This window comes from Ambystoma mexicanum, chromosome 1p (genome assembly GCF_040938575.1).
Source record: "Ambystoma mexicanum isolate Mex_15411 chromosome 1p, UKY_AmexF1_1, whole genome shotgun sequence".
NCBI classification, from domain to species: Eukaryota; Metazoa; Chordata; class Amphibia; order Caudata; family Ambystomatidae; genus Ambystoma; species Ambystoma mexicanum.
The window spans coordinates 274,863,168-274,887,448 of NC_090921.1; the positions used below are offsets into that span (position 1 = coordinate 274,863,168).

At 43.4% G+C, this 24,281-nt stretch overlaps 1 protein-coding gene across 7 annotated transcripts in view; it reads right to left on the reverse strand.

Moving 5' to 3' along the window:
* Positions 1 to 24,281, reverse strand: part of SGTA (small glutamine rich tetratricopeptide repeat co-chaperone alpha) — a 728,086-nt gene that overhangs the window by 680,245 nt on the left and 23,560 nt on the right. The gene's annotated exons all lie outside the window — the stretch shown is intronic.

A 24,281-nucleotide genomic window follows, 5' to 3' on the forward strand; every position in this document is an offset into this window, starting at 1 on the left:
CACTCTGAGGTCATTCGATCTTGTTAGTTGTCAAGGCCGTCACTCAGCGTGGGGATGGTCAGTAAACCCGTACCAGGCACCCTGAATGGGCAATGTCCTGTGTCGCTGGTTGATCCTTGTTAACCTTATTTCGATGCTGCCTGTGAATCTCGGATCTCGTCCCTCCTAACAACTGTTTGCTCGTATTCCTCTCGCCTCTTAATCGTAGACTATTTCAAACATTCCCTACACAGCAAAACTGCTAGAATCCTTTGTCTACAAACTAAAGCAGGAGCACGTCGAAAAATACCATCTGCTGGACCAAGCACAAGTTGGTTTTAGATCTATGAGGGGGGGGACAGGGACAGCACACCTGTCTATCTGGGATGACCTAAAGACAAACACAGACTCTGACACAAACTCTGTCCGATACTACTGGACCTCGCCGCAGCTTTAGACCCAGTCAGCCATGACATCCTCATAGAACGGAAACGGTCTGGATAAAGCCACTCCACAGGACACCAACTGTGGAGTACCACAAGGTGTTACGCTCACCTGGCTCCCACAGAGGCGTCGATCTGAACTGGACAGCTGCTGTCTCTACCAATGTGACCCGTAGGGTCGAGATGAAGGACTGGACTGGCCACCTAGCTTTGTTTGCTTGGCCCGTAGGAATATTCTTCTGCAAATGGAGAAAGGGAATTAACCATCCATGGAGTTGAGTGTAAATCCCCCCCACCCCTGCTGTTCTCCCCGCAGATCACCTTTGATGTCCCCTCTTATAGTCTCGTCGCCAATGTAGAACTCCTTGTTCCCCACAGATAACCATGACCTCAGGTGAAGTTCCAGTAACTTCTTTATTAGTTCCAGTACATTATGATAGTCATGTAATGTCAGGTACATCTGGGTTCAGGGCAACATACACCTGCATCCTCCCAGGTAGGCTTACATCTCCTGCATCCTAATAGAACCCCAGTCACACAAACATTCTAACCCTTAACACTCCATTGTCAATTTAAAACACTGACCAAAGGTTCCATTAGGATGCAGGATAATACCAAATCCCTATATATCTCCCTTCCTTAGGGACATAAAAACACAAGTAGATAACTTAACCATAATGGCTAATAACAACACGCACACAAACAACCCCACGTTCAATGCACTTGCCTCATCACTCCTAACTGATAACATTCTGCTAGTCTCATTACATATTCCAAAATAGTCCACACAGCCGTGGGACACAATTACAATCAATGCCCCTTCCTCTTTCTACCAAGTGAGGAAAAGGCACCCAACTGCTCAAACATCCTTACTAAAACTTTTACAAATAGAGGCACCCATACCTCTCTTCCTAAACTTGACTTCATCGTCCCACAAAAGAACACACACACACATCTCCCTCACACCCAACAATGCAAACCGGTATGTACCTAAATACACACCACCTCCAACTAGACTGAGTATACCAGATACCCGGGTAACTACTTCACTTCTTGTGACACCATTACCCCTAAATTGCCCATGTTGAAAGTATTCCTAAATACAATACAGCTCCTATTAGGGAAAACCACACTTCATTCACACCAGCATCATACCAACATCAATGACTCTACTATAGTCTTTGCTGTATCATCATGAAACTCTGAATGGTTTCTAAACCACACAACCAAACAAAAACTTTGTTTGACACTTAGCACTTTAAACATTAGCATTAAATAAGGTCTTAATACATCTGCATTACAAAAGTCCCACCTGTGGAAATAAAACATTAGTGCACATAACTATACTTCAGATTCCACATACCAAACTCTAGCAATGTTGTCAATTCAACCTATATTTCATTAAATGTCCATCTGTGGAAGGAAAAGCATGTTAGTTAAACATGACCGTACCACAATTTTTTCCTTTGCATCATAACATTACCATGTATTTGTTGACAGAGGTAACAGAGGCCACGACTTTTACACACCATCCGTGCACACCTATCAAACATGCTAACTACCACTTGCAAGATACCTCTCATACCAATGTACCTACAACATAAATACCAAATAGCATTTCAGAAAACACTATTACTACGCATATCTCAATCTCTTTCTACTAATATGCAACTTTAACCTACTTAATAAAACCTCACATTTGGATCACTTAATCCCTTGGTTGACTAATTACAAATACCCTTGAGACCTAAATCCAATCTAAAAAACTATAAACTTTGTTCTCTGCTCTTAAGCTTCAACAACTTCCATTAAGTACCCCTATTACAGGACAACCTATCCCACAAGAAACTACACCTGACAACATACAGGTTCATGCACTCACGCTGTCCAAATGCCATTCAGGCCTCACATGACAACAGATTCTGAATCAATAACTAATTATAACTACTTAACCAATTCAATGAAGGGAAGAACAAATTGCTTCCTTTACTTATGCTCGTGAAAGCATCATCTCTTAACTTAAAAGCACCTTTGTTATTCATTCCGGCAATTAAGATCATTCACAACTTAAGCTTTTTGAAAACAAATTCCAATGGGCGGAAATGCAGCCGCCCGCAACAGAAATGGATTTACCAATCCATCTGCCACACTTCCTTTTGTAAATATCACCTCCCGAAGCGTTCCTTTCCTGGTATGTTCATAATGCTGCTTTTCATTGCTGCCAGCCGCCTGCTATAAAAATTGTATTCTCTTTGCCTCCTACCGCATCTCTCAGTTCTTAAGTAGGCTCCAAGCCCCTCAGGACCTACTGACAACATGCCCTCAAAGATCCTCATCACCTCATATAAGTGATAGCTCCTACATGCACCTCCTTAGCGCTGCTGCAAATGGGCCCTTGCCCCTCCAGGCACTACACATGTTGTCTTGGGCAATATTCTTTCATCTCTGCACATGGGCTCTAAGCCCCTAAGGTGCAGCCACGGGCTACAAGTCTCTTAGGTGCAGGTATGGGCTCCAAGCCCCCTCAAACGCTGGAATGGCCCCCCAGGACCCTCCTCTGCTCCAGGCGCTTTTCACCTTCGCCACCAATCTTCTATTTAACATATAGGCGCACCTTAGGTTCCCAACCTCTTCTATTGCTGCTGCCCCAACTCCAGGCCTCAAGCTGTACAACATCACTCCTCATTGTTTCTTTTCCCGGCGCATCTTAGGCTCCAAGCCTCTCCTGTTGCCACTGCTTTGGGCTTAGTCCTCAGTTGCACAGCATGCCTCCTCATTGCTTAATTTCCAGTAGCAATTTGAAGAGGCCTGGGGTCTAGAAACGCCTGGAAATTATGAGGAAGCCATGCTGGGCAGCTGAGGGATATAGCCAAGGCAGTAGCAACAGGAGAGGCTTGGAGCCTAAGCTGTGCCTGGAAATTAAGCAATGAGGAGGCATGCTGTGCAACTGAGGACTATAAGCCCAAGGCAGTAGCAACAGGAGAGGCTTGGAGCCTAAGCTGCGCCGGGAAAAGAAACAATGAGGAGTGATGTTGTACAGCTTGAGGCCTGGAGTTGGGGCAGCAGCAATAGAAGAGGTTGGGAACCTAAGCTGCGCCTATATGTTAAATAGAAGATTGGTGGCGAAGGTGAAAAGCGCCTGGAGCAGAGGAGGGTCCTGGGGGGCCATCCAGCATTTGAGGGGGCTTGGAGCCCATACCTGCACCTAAGAGACTTGTAGCCCGTGGCTGCACCTTAGGGGCTTAGAGCCCATGTGCAGAGATGAAAGAATATTGCCCAAGACAACATGTGTAGTGCCTGGAGGGGCAAGGGCCCAATTGCAGCAGCGCTAAGGAGGTGCATGTAGGAGCTATCACTTATATGAGGTGATGAGGATCTTTGAGGGCATGTTGTCAGTAGTTCCTGAGGGGATTGGAGCCTACTTAAGAACTGAGAGATGCGGTAGGTGGCAAAGGGAGTACAATTTTTATAGCAGGCGGCTGGCAGCAATGAAAAGCAGCATTATGAACATACCAGGAAAGGAACGCTTCGGGAGGTGATATTTACAAAAGGAAGTGTGGCAGATGGATTGGTAAATCCATTTCTGTTGCGGGCGGCTGCATTTCCACCCGTTGGAATTTTTTTTCAAAAAGCTTAAGTTGTGAATGATCTTAATTGCCGGAATGAATAACAGAGGTACTTTTAAGTTAAGAGATGATGCTTTCACGAGCATAAGTAAAGGAAGCAATTTGGTCTTGCCTTCATTGAATTGGTTAAGTAGTTATAATTAGTTATTGATTCAGAATCTGTTGTCATGTGAGGCCTGAATGGCATTTGGACAGCGTGAGTGCATGAGAGTGTGAACCTGTATGTTGTCAGGTGTAGTTTCTTGTGGGATAGGTTGTCCTGTAATAGGGGTACTTCATGGAAGTTGTTGAAGCTTAAGAGCAGAGAACAAAGTTTATAGTTTTTTAGATTGGATTTAGGTCTCAAGGGTGTTTGTAATTAGTCAACCAAGGGATTAAGTGATCCAAATGTGAGGTTTTATTAAGTAGGTTAAAGTTGCATATTAGTAGAAAGAGATTGAGATATGCGTAGTAATAGTGTTTTCTGAAATGCTATTTGGTATTTATGTTGTAGGTACATTGGTATGAGAGGTATCTTGCAAGTGGTAGTTAGCATGTTTGATAGGTGTGCACGGATGGTGTGTAAAAGTCGTGGCCTCTGTTACCTCTGTCAACAAATACATGGTAATGTTATGATGCAAAGGCAAAACAAATTGTGGTACGGTCATGTTTAACTAACACGCTTTTCCTTCCACAGATGGACATTTAATGAAATATAGGTTGAATTGACAACATTGCTAGAGTTTGGTATGTGGAATCTGAAGTATAGTTATGTGCACTAATGTTTTATTTCCACAGGTGGGACTTTTGTAATGCAGATGTATTAAGACCTTATTTAATGCTAAAGTTTAAAGTGCTAAGTGTCAAACAAAGTTTCTTGTTTGGTTGTTTGGTTTAGAAACCATTCAGAGTTTCATGATGATACAGCAAAGACTATAGTAGAGTCATTGATGTTGGTATGATGCTGGTGTGAATGAAGTGTGGTTTTCCCTAATAGGAGCTGTATTGTATTTAGGAATACTTTCAACATGGGCAATTTAGGGGTATTGGTGTCACAAGAAGTGAAGTATTTACCCGGGTATCTGGGATACTCAGTCTAGTTGGAGGTGGTGTGTATTTAGGTACATACCGGTTTGCATTGTTGGGTGTGAGGGAGATGTGTGTGTGTTCTTTTGTGGGACGATGAAGTCAAGTTTAGGAAGAGAGGTATGGGTGCCTCTATTTGTTAAAGTTTTAGTAAGGATGTTTGAGCAGTTGGGTGCCTTTTCCTCACTTGGTAGAAAGAGGAAGGGGCATTGATTGTAATTGTGTCCCACGGCTGTGTGGACTATTTTGGAATATGTAATAAGACTAGCAGAATGTTATCAGTTAGGAGTGATGAGGCAAGTGCATTGAACGTGGGGTTGTTTGTGTGCGTGTTGTTATTAGCCATTATGGTTAAGTTATCTACTTGTGTTTTTATGTCCCTAAGGAAGGGAGATATGTAGGGATTTGGTATTATTCTGCATCCTAATGGAACCTTTGGTCAGTGTATTGATTAACAATGGAGTGTTAAGGGTTAGAATGTTTATGTGTGACTGGGGTTCTATGTGGTCAGTTGGGAGATGTAAGCCTACCTGGGAGGATGCAGGTGTATGTTGCCCTGAACCCAGATGTACCTGACATTACATGACCATCATAATGTACTGGAACTAAATAAAGAAGTTACTGAACTTCACCTGAGGTCATGGTCATCTGTGGGGAACAAGGCGTTCTACATTGGTGACGAGGATGGAGGATGTGTTCTCCCCACAGATCACCTTTGATGTCCCCTCTTATAGTCTCACCTGATGGTTTGAGAAGATGAGCTCTCCATCCTGCATTGAGCGCAGGGGCGCGTTGATAACCAGTTGCTGCACTAGCCTGAAGGAATTGGCGAGTTCCAGAACAATATTGACTCCGAAAAGTATGTAGTTTGTAAGAGTTCAAATGCCTGACTTTCACTCTTGTCCTATTCCTTGCAGATTGCCGCTTGATCCTAGTGAAGAGTTCCTCGTAATATTCTGGTAAGGATTTGTATTTCCAAAACAGTTCGATAAATAATGTCAATATGTAACCTGTTGCTTTCTCTCTTATTCAGGCGCTGAGAGAAAGTATGAAGTCTCGGGGAATAATACCTCCGGCGGTAAAATCAGGTAAGTCTATTGTGGTGGGGAGGGTTCCCCTTGATAGTCCCTTTGTTTCACCTTGCTGTCCTTTTGTTTCCCCTTAGGGGCCGGGCGAAGATGCAGTGGAAGCTGCGCCGACCCGTGAAGAGGAATAGTACCCCCGGTGGTAAAATCAGGTAAGTCTATGGGGGGTAACTAATATTCCTCTGTGTATTCCCTTGGCTCACCTTGCTGTTCTTGTCTACTCCTTAGGTGCCGGAATGAAGCTGGAACATGCAGGAGGATGTGGTGGAATGTGAAGATGCTGCAAAGGCCGGTGAGTTCAGCGCGGCGCTGCAGCAGGCGAGGCGACGCGCATAAAATAACTTTTCTTCCAGCTCGAAGGCGCGATGGATCGGGAATTCAGGTAAGGATCAAAAGGTATTGCTCTTGCTTTCTCCCTTTTTCTAGGAGCTCCAAACTCGAGGCAGGCGTGGCAGAAGACTGGATGCAGGCTTGCAGGCACGGTGAGCGTTACGCTGCTGGATGCAGAATAACGCGAAGCATGTGCTGCTCTTCGGGCGTGGTTTAAATAGTCCCAGGTAAGTATTCCTCCCCAGCCCCACCCGAGTAAAAAAAAAATAGTCCCTAGGTAAAATAGTCCCTTCCAAGCCTCATTTGGCTTGGAGCTCTGCAGCATGGTCTGCATCAGGTAAGTTCTACTCTATGAGCCTGGCGCCAAAAGCGCCAGGACCGCACCCAAACAGGGGTCGAGCGCACCCTAGCAGGGGTTTTTGGGCTTGCTCAAAATAACTTGATGTCTGCTTCCGGGGTTGCTGGACCTGGTCTGGGACCCCGGGTGTAGGCATCATGACACAAGAATCGTCCCGATCCCCTCTGCTCTTCAATATCTGCCTGAATCCATTAATCAAGCTCATCAAAAGACAACAACACAAATCTATAAAATCAAAGATGCACAAAATAAGAACAACGTTGGAAGACTGTCCAAATGAACTATGAATGTATGAACACAAACAGCTTCAAATAACACTTTTCACAAGACAGAAATCATGGTTATATCCAAACACCAGGAAAATAACCATTACATTCCATGGCCCACAGAACTAGGAGCAGCGCCCGCACTGTCAAAAACCTTGGAGTCCTCATTGACAACGAGCTAACACTAGCACCACTAGTAAACGCAATAACAAAGAAAGGCTTCTTACTCCTACACACGATACAAAGGATCCTACCATTCCTTTACTCATAAAACACCATCATCGCCCTCAAGTCAGAATAGACTATGCCAACAACCTTGAACCCGAAAAGCGGGTCATTTAAGACTAGTTAACACTATCCGAGATGGATGGGGATGCAGATCTTGCTCAAACATCACTAATCAGACCGACTCAAAGTTGGCAAAAGGGTAAGCTGTTTTAATAACAAATCTTTAAAACAAGGAGCACACCGGACATCAATGGACGCCGCACAGACTTCGACATCATAAAAAACATTGCCTTTTATACTAAATATTTGTAACGAGTAATGTCAGGATACGTGGCAAAATAAGAAAACCTACTCTGGATTATAGGTGGTCAACAGGGAACATCTACATATCCTTTCTATGGGCTACAGGGACGTGATTGAATCTCTAAGGTTAGGTGGGCAACTAAACCCAAGTGCAAGTCATCTTCCGTGTCATAAAAATATACATTATTGGCTTCGCAAACTATAGGGCTCCTTAATATGTGGAAATCTATAATTGGTTGACAGCCGTGTACCCTTTTAGAAGATTCCACATGCTAGCACCACGCAACTGGGTCTCCAGGTGCTGGGGGGGGTATGGCCTGGTCATGCCTCACCACACAATTAGTCCAACATCCATGATCACTCTTGCAGGCTACCATTCAATTAATACCTTTGAACTCGGCCTTGTAGAGGCTCACTGCGCCCGGGAATAAAAGGGAGTGAAGCATGGTCTCAACTTCTGGTCTCAGTGTAGCTCGACCCAAAGTCTATTATCATCAGATCACATGAGCTCTTTGTTGTATTTTAATACCATTAAAATTAAGAAATCTTGGCACCATCGACGGTTTTCATTACACCTCAACCAGGAGCAGAGCTTGCTTCTCACGTTTTTTGTATCTGGAGTACATGGCTAGGCTCTCAAACTCTTGACACTGGGCCAGGCAAGCCTTCCTCGAATCTTCCTTCGTCGTTAGCTATTATTCTGCTGCGCCACACTTCCGACTTTTCCATTCACGGGGTCCAAGTTTGCTAAAGTGCGTTTGTGAAACATCCAGATTCTATATATTCTTATGTATATGCGGCCATGCACCAATGTAATCTACTCACTACGTAGCCAGCCTTACGTTTACTTGCATTACTGAGTCTGTACAGTTGTAAAATGGTTTAGCATTTTCTTCGGTGCTTGTCAGAACATGCCATCTTCATTTCAGGGGGGAAAGGTTACATACTTCATTACTTCGCCATCAGGTTCTATAGGGTCTATATCCTTGCTTCATTCATATCTCTTCTGTGCGAGTCACCTCAACTTAATGTGACATCACCAATTCTTTCCGGATTCATTTTCACACTTCTTCCAGAACGTCCTTCAGAAGGTCGTCTTTTCTCTGTGGATACATATAGGCCTTTCTCAATGGATACCTTGTTTCAAGGACTTTTTTTTCGCAGTATTGGCATTCTCACTGGTATTACACATGTCGCAATTTCCGGTTGCCAACATATAGGCAGAATAGGGGCGGAACCTCCTGTAGAGGTACTTGGCTCCTCCTCTACAGCCTCAACCTCGGAATACCAGAACACCTGCTGAAGAAACTGCAACGTATCCAAAAGGCAGCGGGCCAGACTGCTCCTCAAACGATCGCAAAGCGACCACATCACCCCAGCACTAGAAATGCTACACTGGCTGCCAATCAAACAACGAATCATGCTCAAAGCAATGGGCATAACGAACACAGCAATCCATGGCTAAGGCGCAGAATTCCTACAAAAGACCATTTACCTACCGACAAGAGAACTCAGATCAAGCAACGACATCCGCCTGGAACCAAAACCATACACAAGAAAAAAACTTGGGGGACTGTCATCCTCCTACCTGGCAGCAAAAACTTGGTACTGCCTCCCAAAAGAAATGCAAAGGATCGCCGAAAATTCAGAAAATTACTTCAAACTTGGCTCTTCAGCTCACAACCAGATGGAAACAAAATAAAAAAAACAGACCACTGGAAACAGAACACGCCTCAGCAAGCGTACATGGAAGGAAGAAGCCAGGGAGGGAGCCCAGAATATATCCAACTCCTAGCCAAACTCCAACATTAGGAATTGCCCAAGGGACAGGCCCCTTAGCTGCAGACTAGGAAGCATTAACCTATAACTGGCACCCCAGGCGGCCCTAGAGCGCCTGAACTTCACAGGGCGTGTCCCCAGCCCTTGAGGATCAGGCGATGGCAGGCACACCCATGACAACCCAAAAACAAGCCCTACAACCATACTCCTCTCCACCCATGGGTGGTGGGAGCCCTTCACCACCTTCCTGCCCACAGACCACTAGACAGTAACAGTCAAGCCACCACTTTGCGCACAACCCAACGAGTGACCCACTACGAAACGCCCCAGTACATAGCAAATGCAGTGGCACCGGGGACAGATGTCTGAAATAACGAGGTAAGAAAAAGACCTACTATCCCAACTACTAAAACCTCAACTCTCTGCATACACCTCTCAAACAAACAACTACATCTTTGCACAGCAATCCGCATGCACTTCACTACAACAAAACAAACCACAGAGTCCCACACAACAGCACACTGATGGTTTACTCTGCTGCTAAGTCGCATCTAAATTGCTATAGTATTTTATTAGTGAACTTTGTTTTTAGCTACTTTTACAATCATATGCCAGTTTTGTGCATCTTAGATTGTCTTAGCATTATTTTTATATACATTTCAGTGCTTTTTCGTGTTCTAGACATCTTAAATCCCCCTGGCGTGCAATTTGAATCAGAGCCTTAGTAGCTCTGCATGCATGCCGCCGTAAGAACTACAAATACCATCGGTATTGTAGTTCTACAGCCTACAAGTTTGCAATTCATGCGCGAACGAGCATAAGCTGCAATGTCACACAATGATCTCTCATCAGGCACATTCAGCTAAACCAGCAACTCTGGCTGTAAAATGAAATACGCAATCGCTTAATAGACACTTCTCCCATGCCTGAAATCCTTCAAGTAAATGCATCAACGGGGGGAATCTCCACTATTAATGACGGATCTGAGTGAGCCTGTTATAACAGTTGGCAGAGGACTCCGACAATGATCCACACATTTCGGAGGCTGTTAATTGTTATCCCAGTACAAGCACAGCACTGAAAACTACAATTAAAACACCCGTTCCATAGCTGGTCATGCAACTGAGGTAGCAGATTACATACCGTCGGCTGATGTGGATATAATGCTTTTGACTGGGACCTGGCTGTGTGAGGCTAACTTACACTCTGTACAGCTAGCCACTCCAGTGGGCTATAAAGCCCTGCATGCGGACCGCATTGGACAAAAGGGTAGGGTGAAGCCATAATTTTGAAAGACTAACTTTTTTATATCTAGTATACCAACATTGAATTATTGCAAGGGCCTATTAGTCAATCCTTATTTTAGGCTCAGTCCCCCTATCCTCCGTCCCCCAGCGACTGCCAGATTTTCAGAACAATTTTTGGCATTCCTGGGTCATCACATAAAACCGCAAACCCCATTTATATTAGCAGGAGATTTTAATCTGTGGGCCAACAACCCCACTGACTTGGAGGCAGGTTTTTTGCTGAATTTTATGGAGTGTGTGGGCTTCAAACAATGTGTTAACGTCTTTACTCATCAAGGTAGAAATATACTAGACTGGATATTGTCCAGAAATCAAACCATCTCACCTATAGACGTCGAAACCTGTTGTTGGTCCGACCACTTTTTCATCTCCTTTTTGCTTCTTACACCAGGTCCTGTCACGAAAAGAGCTTGTGCACGTGTTAAAACCTATCCTGCGCAGATGTATTCCATGAGGCTTTTGTATCTATTACCTCTCCCCAACTTTCGCCGATTGACAAAAATAGTTCCCTGGATTTTATACTGCTCAATTACACAATACTCTAAATCTGCCTTTGATAAGTTAGCACCACTTAAATCTAGCCAAAAGAATTACATCCTAGTGCCAGTCAGTGGTTCTCTCCCGATGTCGAAAGTTCCCGAATAAAAACAATTTGTCCCCAAGACAGCCTAATATTACAAGGAAGTCATCCTCGGAGCAAAGCAAGCCAAAATGGAGGCGCGTATTCTGGGAGCTAGATCTAGCAGCAGAGAGTTGTTAACATTTTAGGAGAGCTCAAGGGTATACCTCAGCCACCTGTGAATGAAGCATAGTGTCAGAAAATTCACAATAGTGCCTATATCGCCATACTCCCATAATCGTCATGTGACCAGTGTACTATCTGGTGTAGAAACTAGGACTGTCAGCAGTGAAGAGAAAAATGATGATGTCTTCTCGTTTAGGCAGGTCACAGTTAAGGAAATATCGTCAATTGTCGAAAACCTTAAACCCACCTCCTGTAAGGGTGACATATTCCCTGCATCTATGTTTAAAAAATATTTTTCAAGCATAGCCGCCTCAGTTACATCCGTCATAAAATGTTCTTTTCAGGAAGGGGCAGTTCCTGAATGTACCATCACAGTCTTGTGACCAATGCTGGATTTGACTTTTATGGACTTCATTCACGGTGTGTCACCCTTTCTCAACTCTCATGCTGGACTTCCTTTGCATCCCTGAATCATGATGTTCCCATCTTCATCTTGTATTCTGGCTTGCAACATTATGTGTTACTACTGACCTCTGCAATTGTATTTGCTCTCCACTCTTGCTTCTCCACTCTTTTTGACTGCTTACTCTCTGTTCTCTCCTCCTCACCCCCCTTTCTCCCACCCCCCCCCCATCTCCTCCCCTTACTTTTTCTATGCACTTACTCTATCAGAATTGTCCCTGGACCTAATAAGATAGCAACCTTGTCGGTTTCCTCCACCCTCCCATTACCGTTTTTTCCTCCCCAGTCCCCCTCCAGCACCATCTGAAATGTCGTCGGGCCTAGTATGGTAGGCGCCTGTCTGTTTCCATTTCCTTGCCACTCTCCCCCCTCCCTTCCTTATCTATGTCATAACTCTTCCACTATCTGAAAGTCATCAGGCCGAGTAAAATAGTTAATTTCACATCCTTACTGTTCATGGCCTGTAAGAATGTCATTGTATTTTCCCTTGTTCCTTGCCTTGAAGCGCTTTGAAACATATTGTGTATAGGCGCTATATAAATAAACTATCATATCAAGGAAGCTTGGATTACCGCCCTGCTGAAAAAGGAAGGGATAAATCCGGAGGAACCATCGCCCCATAACCAATGTTCCCCTTCTCCTCAAGATCATCGATAAAGTTACTTGCATACAATATGATGCTTTCGTTGAGGAGGGGCATTCCATCTAATGGACAATCCTGTTTCCGGAAAAATCATGGAAAAGAAACAGCGCTTATAGATGTTAAATCCATGCTAACCAGAATTGTTGATCAAGGCAGAGTATCTATGTTACTGCCGTTGGACCCGTCTGCCGCATTCGATCTTGTTGATCAGGATAGGCTGGCGGACAGGCTCATTGAGGTGGGCAAATGCTCCAAACCAGCAGCAAAGTGGTTCTGATCTTTTCTGGGACCCAAGAGAGCTAAGGGAGCTCATGGAGACTTCAAGTCAGAAGAAGTTGTCCTTAGCTGTGACGTGCACCAAGGTTCCAGTGCGTCCCTGTTACTTTAGAACATCTACTCCAATCTTTGCTTTGATCTCCTGGACGGTCTGGGTGTCAAATACGCAAATTATGCAGAAGACACCCAGATTGTTCTAGAATTAATAGGTTCTTATGAGGTGGACTCTTTGCTGGCATCCAGAGTTTTTGACCTGTATGAGACAACATCTTGGCACTAAATGACAGGAAGACAGATCTTGATCGTAGGCAGTGCAGCTAAACTCAAGACCCCAAATCCCCAATATGGAGCATTCCAAGTTGGAGTGGCCACCGTTTAGGTGTCTAGCCATGTCAAGACATTGGGAGTGGTCTATGACCGCAACCTAAACTTTGAGAAACATGTTGCTTATGTACGTTCCAGCTGGATGTACACAACTCACGGCAGATTCAACCTCATTTTTCAGAGGTTAAAAGAGCCCTTATAGCTACAGTGACTGTTAATTCAAAGCTTGATTACTGCAACAGATTATTGGTTGGCACAATGGCCAACGTAAAATAAACTGCAGACAATCCTGAACGGTGCGGTCAAAGCAGTTTGTGGCATAGGACGCAGGGACCATGTATCCAACGCCCGGAGGAAGCTGCACTGGCTCCCCGTTGATCAAAGGATCCAATTCAAAGCTTCCTGCCTGGTATATAAGTGCCTTGCAGGCACTGCACCCAGGTATCTACAATCACGTATTAACAGACTGCCACAAAGGCAAACCCTACGCTCCAATGACAAGGATCTTTTATTACAACCACGTTTAAATTAAAGACATATGGCGACCTGAGCTTTAACACCTGGGGATCAAGGGTCTGAAACAACCTCCCTTTTTCTATTAGGCAAATGCCATTGTCCGCTCAATTTAAGCGAGCCCATAAAACCCACCCGTTCGATGGAGGTGATCGCTAGACTGGCTCCTCTGACTCATCCTTTGCAAACTATGGACCGAACAGTATCCTAGCGTATTCGCTCCCTACCCGGTTATCTATTTATCTGTTATTGTGTGTGAGCGCTCTGAGACCTGCGGGCGAGTTGGTGCTTTATTAAATCTAAATAGAATGAGATTCTACCGATCCATAAATCGCACCCATGCTCAGCAAACTGTTTACAAAACTGAAGCTATCAATAGAACATAACAGCTCTCGTTCTACCTATTCCCACTGTGCCGTACTTACCCATCATACCCTCTTACCTTTCAGATCTGCCAGGGGACTACTTCCAGTGGTGATTGTGCACACATTTACTTCAATACATGATTCCTACACGAAAATCAACCATCTTCAGAGCTGATAAACCGTAACAATTTAGATCTTTCTAGATACATCAAATAAAATGATTGTCCAATCAAAACAAAAAATGAAATCCTGCATTGGCATCACTTGCACCTTTGTGATACACTATCTGCTAACAAAATAAATTAAGTAAATTCACCAAATCCAAGGGCACGCCCCGCCCCTCCAGTACCAAATCATCCCAATTCCAGCCTCACAAACATTTGAGAGTGAGAATTGATCCCTGCTGAGGTAGATTTTAAAAAGAAAATATAAAAGAATCTCAATCTTATGCTCTTGCTGTTAAATTTCATGCTGATCCGTCCTACGTGTCAAAGGTTATTGGGCAGGGAATTGCTGCATTTCCAATGGATGTTGGGTTACACCTCAGCTATAGGGCAACAAGCTTCTTAACAGCCATAAAAATTAACTCACTAACTCCATTTTACACTTCCACCCAGCACGTCAATTTTTTAATCGTCAAGAGTCAATTACCTCCTGGCCTCCAGATAAGTGTTGGGCAGGCCATTTTTACCCAATAGAATCATGTAACTGAGACACCATTTATTTTTCCAGGAGTATCATTTATGCACAGATTGAGAGCAGAGGGCAGCACAAAGGGCATTTGACTAGACAGATAGCAGAGCACATCTTTTGATTTATCTGCATGAATTAAATTGGTAGTTTCAAAACAGTTGTTTTTTTCTCTGAGCCATGTGCACTAAGCCAGTCAGAAAGAAAGAGCGCATTTCCTGGTGTTCAACTTCCTATGTTTTGCATTTCTAGATGCGCATGCAGAGGAGTATGCATGCATATTGATTTTCCTAGCATTTCAGGATATTATCAGTAATAAGATGGAAAATGTAATTGCAATTGTGAAGTATCCTTTGTGGCAAAGATAGTGTTTTTTTCAGCGACTGCATGCTTGCATTCCACAAAAGTATTTTTATGAGTTCTTGTGTTGCATTCATCAAGCTGCATTGTGGGGTTTTAATACACAAATGTGTAGGAGAAGGTTTTCCACAAATGTAAAACGTTATAAGCCAGACATCTCACCTCAAAACCGTATCTGGCATGGAGGTTTATGCAATGTCTAGTTCACACATCCATACGATCTTAACTTGCAGTCAATAGGATAATCGGTACAATTAATGGTTAGAGGCAGCAGTTCTCTAGCTTAAGGATGTTATTGCATCAATCACAAGGGTTACAGCCTCTTTCAAACTACAATTAAAATATTCTAATGCTGACTCTCCAGCCGGAGCAAGTGCAGTTAAAACAAAAAATGAAATGAATACATTTGTAACTGAAATACAAACTCAGATTGACCCTGTGGTTGTAATCAAGATAGGCATTTACATGTTTTCTTTCACTAATGTAAGCAGGGATCCTCCAACTTCTGAGCACTGTTTATTATTACTGTAGTCAATTTAACAACCGCTGAAAGATGTAAGGCCAACTTGGTCCAGCTTATAATGGACCATGAGATATAGGGCTTCATTATGAGTTCAGCTGTGTAGCAAAAAAGTGGTAGTAATTCCGTTACTGCCACATTGTTGGAAGTAACTGGATTGCCACAATTGTTACGTTGCCGGATTCTGAGGGTGGCCCTGAAGTGGAGGAATCATCTCTAGCATTATGCAGCCCTGAATAAACTATAGTATAACAAAACCCTGGAAATTCAGTTAATAAACTTTAGTTGAGAGATTTAAGGCAATATGATTTATCACAACAAAACCCTAGAAATTCAGCAGAGATGAGCATCTTCACACAGCGTCCACCCTGTGGCAAAGCCCATGAGCACATCATATCACAGACAAGATTCACAACGTGATACACAAATCAAGGACATCAACATGAGCCAAGATGCTCCTCACTCCGTACTCACTGATTTTGAAGGGTTATGCTGCAATAAATCTGATCACCATGCTCTATTACAGACTAACGAATCAAGGGATTCAGTCACTTTCCCAAGTGGGGAGCCCTTTCCTGTGAGGCGAGCCTGCTACACAACATTCCCCCTAGGGGTGGCGGCAATCGGGACCTCACAGGGAGAAGCTCCCCTCTTGGGGATAAGGATTCCCTATCCTTTAAGTAACTCCCTTCTCACAATCCGCCAAAAAACAGACCTGTATTAATAGACAGACAAGTAAACTCTTCTGATATGTATTATGAGTATCCAAAACATCAATTGTTGACATTGTATCTAGAAGTATGAAACTGAATACGTCAAGAGCTGCTGGCCCAGATGGCACGTTCAATGTAATATTTAAGTCTTCCCATCCCATCCGGGCCAATACCCTACACATCCTTTTTGTGAACATAGGATGTTAGCGATGCTGGAGATTCCAGCACAAATATTTACAAGGGTACTTCTAGACAAACGCAATGAGTGGATCGCAATTAATATACTACCTCCTATCAAACCTGTTTTTCGTACCATCCATGTTATTTTAACTTTAGTGTCGGTGGTGGAGTGTGCTTGGCAAAGGCATCAACTTCCTGTATATGCTGGATATATAGATTTTAGTGCGACGTTTGACACTATAATGTGCAATCACCTATGGCAGAAATTGGCATATTCCGGTGGGCATGCTAAATATGATCATGCTGCTGAACCAGGACACAAGCGTTAACAGTCCGTCTCAACGGCCAGGGTAGTTGGTCTAATCCGATTCATACCCATCAGGGTGTCCAGCGTGGATGTATACTTGCTGCCACGCTCTTTAACATATACTTAGCCAACTTGTTTCATACCTTTCCACACCCTGATGCCCGCCCCGTAAATAAATTGGAGCACTATCAATAAACTGGCTAGGCTATGCAGACGACCTACTATTATATTATACACCGAAGGGGCTTCAATGTATGCTTGACGCACTAGGAAGCTACACCAATGTAAATGGGATACGGATAAATACGAGCAAAACTAAAATAATGAAAATTCAAAAACCTAAGAATGGGTTATCAACATTGTACATGTAAAATTAATGAAGAGCCCATTGACATTGTAAGGCATTACAAATATGTATGTGTGTTTATAGATGACAAGCTTACTTGGAACTCTCACAGGGAAGCAAACATGCTTAACTGCATGAGACTTGCCTATGCTATAAGTGGTTTTATCAGTAGGCAGGGTGGTTGGTCAATTCAAACAATATTGTTGCATAGGTCACAAATTATCCCATGTATGTTATATGGTGTAGAAGCATGGGGTGAGAACTTCTGGTTGCACTTCGGTAAACTTGAAGCAAAGATCCTAAGGCTGTTTAGAATGCCACGCAATATATCTATTGAATATTTAAGATTAGAGTTTGAGCAGCATGGCATTATTGTAAAGGATGGCCATGTGTTATGAGAAACTAAAGAGTCTCAATGAGACTACTGTGGTCGAAGTATTCAATGCATTTAAGAGGCTAGATAACTTTGATCGTTTTGGCACCCTAAGTAAAATATTTATCAAGAATGTGACCTGGTTATCAGGTTTTGAACATCAAGCCTAGGAGATCCGCTATTGGCATCTAAACAATGGGTGAAACAAAGACTTTGTGCATTTAGTCGAGAGGTTGATATTATACGGCTGGCGTCGAAAGTCAACAGTGGGCCTTTTATTCAGTACTAGGAACCGGTTCATGGTCCATCAACAGCCTATCCTAACGGTTGTATAGTTCTGCAATACTTGCTGCTAAAATACAATGTAACAACCCTGCTTGAGATCAAGGGGTACATAACTATGTAAAGGTGCTAGATTATGCCGACAATGTGGTTGCTCAGAAATGGAGTATATAAAACATATCCTAACACATTGTGAAAGTTTAAGGGACTATGCATTCAATATCTAAAGACCTTTGACAATATGATATTGTGATAAGTTAATCCTATGGTGCCAACAACCCGTCTGAATCTCAAGAGTCTTATGGGGCGGACGGAATGGTCATCTTTCCCTATGTTTTCTGAGGAAAGGGTGCTGGCCGCCATCCTCAAGATTAAACTTGTGCTCTTTCAGATGCAGTACCCTTGTTAATTATGAAGAAGATCTCCCCTGACCTTCTGATGGAAATCACAGCTGCTATTAACCATTCCTGCCAGTCTGGGCAAATCCCGCCATAGCTTAAATCTGCTTTGGTTATCCCTCTATTGAAAATCACTGGACCCTTCCGCCTTGTCTAACATTCGTCCCATCTCTTTGCTTCCTTTTCTCACTAAACTCCTGAGTCTCTGGTTTCCCCTCTACTTTCCACCTATCTGAAGTTGTCCTCCATCTTGAACCCTGCCAAGCCTGACAGGGGCACAGAGAGGGTTCTGGTCTCGGTACAGGATAATATGGCCAGGCTAGTGGACGCGGGTGGGGTGGGTGCCCTGATTGTTAGATCAGTCAGCGGTGTTCGACACCGTCAACCACCCCATCCTGCTGTCCAGTCTTGCCCAGATCTGGGCAGGTATTGGCCTGGTTATCTTCGTTCCCGGCAGACTGTACCCAGACTCTCTATACCCCCCCCCTTTCCATCCACCCCCACAATTTGAGTTGTGGGGTGCAGCAGGGTTCCTATACCTCTGTGCACTTGTGGGTCTCATAATAATATTAGGCATTTATATAGCGCTACGAACCCTCAGGTATCTGAGCGCTGCTTATTATTACCCACGGTGTGTGTGGTGCTCATTTATCGACCTCGGAAGGATGGATTCGAACCTGCGTTAACAGGCTCTGCACGGATGTCAAAGCGAGCGCTCTATTCGCTGTGCCACTTGACCGGCTCATCCGCTCCTTTGGCGTCAGGTGCTACTCTTATGCCGACACACAGATCCTGATCAGCCTGATCAAGATCTAAACGGAGGTGTCGTTGTGACTTCAGGAGGTGCCTGGCAGCCGTGGGGGAGTGGATGAACCACAATTGACTAAAATTAAACAGACAAGACTGAGGTTCTGGTGGTAGGTTGCCCCTCTGATCCCCCACTCCTTCTGGCCCACTTCCTGCTCCGGCGGTGAAAAACCGTAGCGTTCTCTCGGCGCATGGACGCCCAAGTCACCTTTAACTGCCAAGCTGGACATTTGCAGCTCAAACTTCTCAAAAAAGCACTTCCGATGATCCCCGCTGTCCTCCATCCTCCGGTTGTGGCCGCCATGTTGCTCAGTTGGCTTGCCTACTGCAACTCCCTCTATTTGGCCCAACCAAAGGAGTTCATCCTGCAGGTTCAGCGCCTACAAACTCTAGCTGTGTGGGTCGGTATGCCTTATGGAGCCCACATTTCGCTGGTGTTCCATGCGCTGCACTGGCGGAGCGTGTCAGGTTCAAAGCTCTATACATTGCCCATCGGGCACTACATGACCTTGGTGTGGAATATATCCGCACTAAGTTTACTCGTTACTACCCAAAGCGCTGCCTGCGATCTGCTTCTTCAAATCAGTTTTGTGTTCCTTCATTCTGCTGTGTGCGGATGGGGGGGGGCCGTGCCTTCTCCATTACTGCGGCTCAACTATGGAACGAGCTCCCTGCTTCCATAAAAGAGTATATCTAACCATCCGGCTTTTAGAAAGGCTGTTAAAACATATCTGTTTTAGCTCAGTGATGCTATGGCTTTGGCTGTCCGCTTTGGCTCTCTAGCGCCATGATACCCTTGGGTGGTCACGCGCTGTCGATATGCAAATGCATGGAAACAATATAAAAAATGTCTATACCATATGGTAACATTTTATTTGAGATGTTTAGAAATTTTAGATGAGCCGCCCAGAGGGCTATTTTAATATAGGAGTAAACTACTATGTACTGTATTAGATTGCATCTTGTATCAGACAGATTGTTTTAACATGAAATTTGATGCAACTAAATATACAAAGCTGGTTTGGCTAAATGTATATTAATAACAAAATGAACATATTATAACAGTAAGAGCATGACAGTAATGAATCGTGATTGTCAAGTACTGACACAAAGAGCTTAATAGGAGGCATAGTGAATATGGCCCCAACACAAAGGAAGGACTTTCCTTGGAAGCCAGGAAGTCACCACAGTGAGTCATAAAGGAGGGTCAAGAGAACAAGGAAGCGAGACACAGGAGTTTCAAACCAACCGGATCAAGAAATGGAGGGAGATGCTGCCTCTTCCTGGTCTGTCAAAATGCAGCTACAGAGAAGGTGCAGCAGCATGCTGTCTGAACCGCAGAGCGGAGGGAATTCATTCTAGTCCCTGGACAGACGCTCGCGATGGGCCAGTGAATAGCGCAGTCATTGGCGTGTGCTGGGGAAACTATTTTATATTGTTGTGTAACACGCTGGTAACTCTACAAGCATCAGGGCATGGATCACATAAGCACTCAAAACACAGAAGCACTAAAAAGACAAGGGAGATGATCCTGGTAGGAATTAGACAACTTTGTGCACATTTATTCAAATAAATGAGTTTTTAGAACCTTCCTAAAAAACAAAAGATTTCTTTCTAAATGCAATTCTAGTGGAACACTCTTCCATGCCACTGAAGCTGTGTGAGGAAAGGATTTACTGTTTCCTTTCATTTTCTTCACACAAGGCCATGTGTTACTTGATCTACGTTTTCGGTTTGGCTGATAAGGTAATTTTCCATTTCAAGTAGCCAGGAGCATTTCCATTTATTTTGTGCACAAACGCAAGCATCTTGAAGAGTATTCTAGCTCTGATTGGCAACCAATGGAAGGATTTTCGATGTTCCGTAATGGGTTCTCCTTGTGGCACTCGTTTTATGATACGAACCGCATCATTTTTTACAGTTTGGAGGGCATGCTGATCTTTTCCAGTTGGCCCCACCCAGCACAACATTGCCATAGTCCATCTTAGATGGGATGCTAGCTCTTGCCAATGTTTCACAGTTCGATCAGATATCAGAGGTCTGATTTTTCTTTAAAGTTTTATGTAGTAATGGGTATTTTGTGTTACTTCATTTACTTGAGCCTCTGAACTAACGGAGCAATCCAAGTAGGTAACAAATGTTTTTATGAAACTTCCATCTTACTGGAAGTTATCATAGCTAGGATCTAATTTGGTTCTCATTCGAGTAGAGCCAAAGATCAGCAGCTCCGTTTTTGTATCATTGAGACAAATCCAATGTATTTGCATCCATTGTTTAACCATCCTAAAATCTGCATTTAGCATGGAGCTATCCTGTTCATAGTCTCCAGTCAGTTCAAGCAAAAGCTTATCAGCGTAATTCATAAACCTGACATTTGCATCCGCCATAGTCTACACAGAAGATCCATGTACAAGTTAAACGAGGTTGGCGACAGGCAGGCTCCCTGTGTGACTCCACAAGTGATGGGTGCAAAATCTGATGACGTGTCACCCCAGTGTATAGCAGATACTCTGTCGGTCAAGAAGGATTTAATCCACTCGATTGCTCTAGTCTAGGTGAACAACTTTCTCCAGAGAAGCCAATAAAATGTCATGATCTATTAAGTCGAAAGCTGCAGATAAATCCAATAGGAACAGCATACCGCTTTTGCCCAAGTCAACAAAATCTAGCATATTTGATTGCAGATCCAATAAAATCACTTTCCATGCTATGTTGTGTTCTGAAACCAGATTGTTTGGGGTGAAAACTTATTTTGTTCCAGAAAGTTCTGCAATTGTTTGGTCGCTATTTTATCCAATACTTGGCACAAATGCTTGGCTAACAAGGCCCCCTTCTACCTCCGCAATCGGCTGTCTCGCCACTCGACCTCCCGACCTCTAAGAACTGCCCAGACCCACTGTCTATCGATCCCTAGGTTTAAACTTCAAAAAGCGAGGGGGCACTAGCTTCCCTGTCCTAGCCTCTAAGCTATGGAAAACCCTCCCCACTACAATCAGAGCTGAAGACTCAACACATTCAAGGCCAAAACTAAATCTTGGCTTTTTGACCAGCACTAAGACATGCTCTGCGCCCTTGTCTTACATACTCTGGCCCGCTGACCTCCGTTACCTTTTCTGTACACCCTATGGGTATATCCACTGTTACGCCTAGCGGCACTGTAATGTATGTAGACAGAAACACTGTTAGTATTCTGTTAATGTAATTTTTATGTCTGTATATATGCAATATTGTAACTCTGTACAAATTGCGCCCTGATGGTTTGCACGTTATAAATAAAACAAATACAAAATTGTGTATTAGTGTTTGGACGTAGAGTGGCACCATCTTCCAGACTATTTTTTTGAAGAGTGGACTCAGTTACTTTTTTAATGTCTTTAGGCACCATATTGTGGTCGAAAGAAGCATAACTGGATCAAAAAGGGACCAAAAAAAACTCTTGTGTAAGCATCAACTTAGAGTGAATACTATCTCCTAAACAGGAGGTTGGATGCAAGCAATTCATTGATTCCATCAATTCAGCAATATTTACATTTCTAAATGAGGAAGCAAGTTTCTCCTCAATTACATTTCTCTTTTGTTTATGTACAGAGAGTCATCTAGGAGAGCCGTTCTAATTTTATTGCAAAAAGCCTTTTGGACTCTAATACAGTCCTCCACAGAGGGCATGAAGGACCAAGGTTGCTAATATGGTTTTTGCATGTTTTTTAAAATGCTAAATGACTGCTTTGTTTTTTTTTGCATTTCCAATTTGTTGCTCAAAAAACTTGGCTTCTAGTATTCGCCTTTATACATTTTCATATGTTCATTCCAAGCTAATTTATGTTCGTCATTTTTTGTCAAAGCCGTTTGGCTTGACTTTTAGTCTTCTTAAGTTCTATTAGCTCTGGAGTGAACCAATCATTCTGTTGAGTTTCTCTAACAGAGGTTCTAAACTGAGCTACCTGATCTAGGATTTCTTTCATATAGGAATCATACACGTTAGATTCACTGGGTTATCCCCATCTGATGTATTTTCCATTACCAAAATCCTCCATTTGGTTAGATCTGATGGAGTGATTTTCTTGAAGTTACGCGTTAGTATTCTCTTTATAGGTGCCGTTTCTTACAATGGTCTGACCAAACGCAAGGGTTGGTCTCCCCGATTTCCACTTTGATATTTCTGCACACCGCCCAATCTAAAATATTGTCTTTAGAATGCATAGGCGCCAAGTTCATAATTGGGAAATCTGTATTCCTGAGATTACATTGTAACAGAAGAGCCTCGTGGTCAGCTTTATCCTGATACCAGCGATTCAAATCTCCCAGGAGCAGGGTTGCGCTTCCAGGCTTACTTAGGGAGTGTAAGATCTGAATCAATTCATTGTTAAAAATCGGGCATATCGCTAGGTGGTCGGTATAGTAAGATAACATTAATGCAATGTACTGCATCTGATTTCAGCTTTAAGTGTAAAATCTCAACCTGCACAGGTCATTGGGAATTTCATAAAATGTTTCTTTCATGAGGACCGCCACCCTCCACCCCATGCATATTTGGACGATTGTTTAGGAAGAACTTACATTTTTCTGGAACTGCTAGTTCCATTATAGGTCCACAGGGTTCTTGGAGCCAAGTCTCGATTAAGCAAAGCATATCCAGGTCTTGATCTAGGATATAATCATGAATGTCTAAAGCATGGGCAATTATGGATTTTGTATTTAATAGTGCAGTCTTAATATAATGCCAATTTGGGCTTTTTATTCCATTTGCTATTTCAGTGAGATCGGCAGTGTTATCGATATTCATGTTCTTTTCAGTATTATGTATATTAGTTACTTACTGAGCACTATTAAGGGTGCATCCCAACAAAGATCTTCCATTGGCAACATGTGAATCCAGAGGGTCTATTTCCCGAATTGTAGTGTTTGGCATCCTAAATTCATTAGGTTTCTGTGCAATATCTTCGAAAGAAGCTTTTTGGGCATCTGCTAGCAGCACAAATGTGGTAATATGGGCCATAGTATTGCAGTTTCGGAGGTGGCCAAACCTCGGAATTTTAGTGAGAAACTGCAAGAGACCATATGAGCAGTACGCCACTAAAATAGATGACAGCAAAAGAATAAGGATGATATAAATAATACCAGGTGTTCTACACACCGCCAGTGATTGTCTGTAAATGTCTGGTGCCAACCCATCACAAACTGGCACTAATCGGCTGGACTCTGACGCGC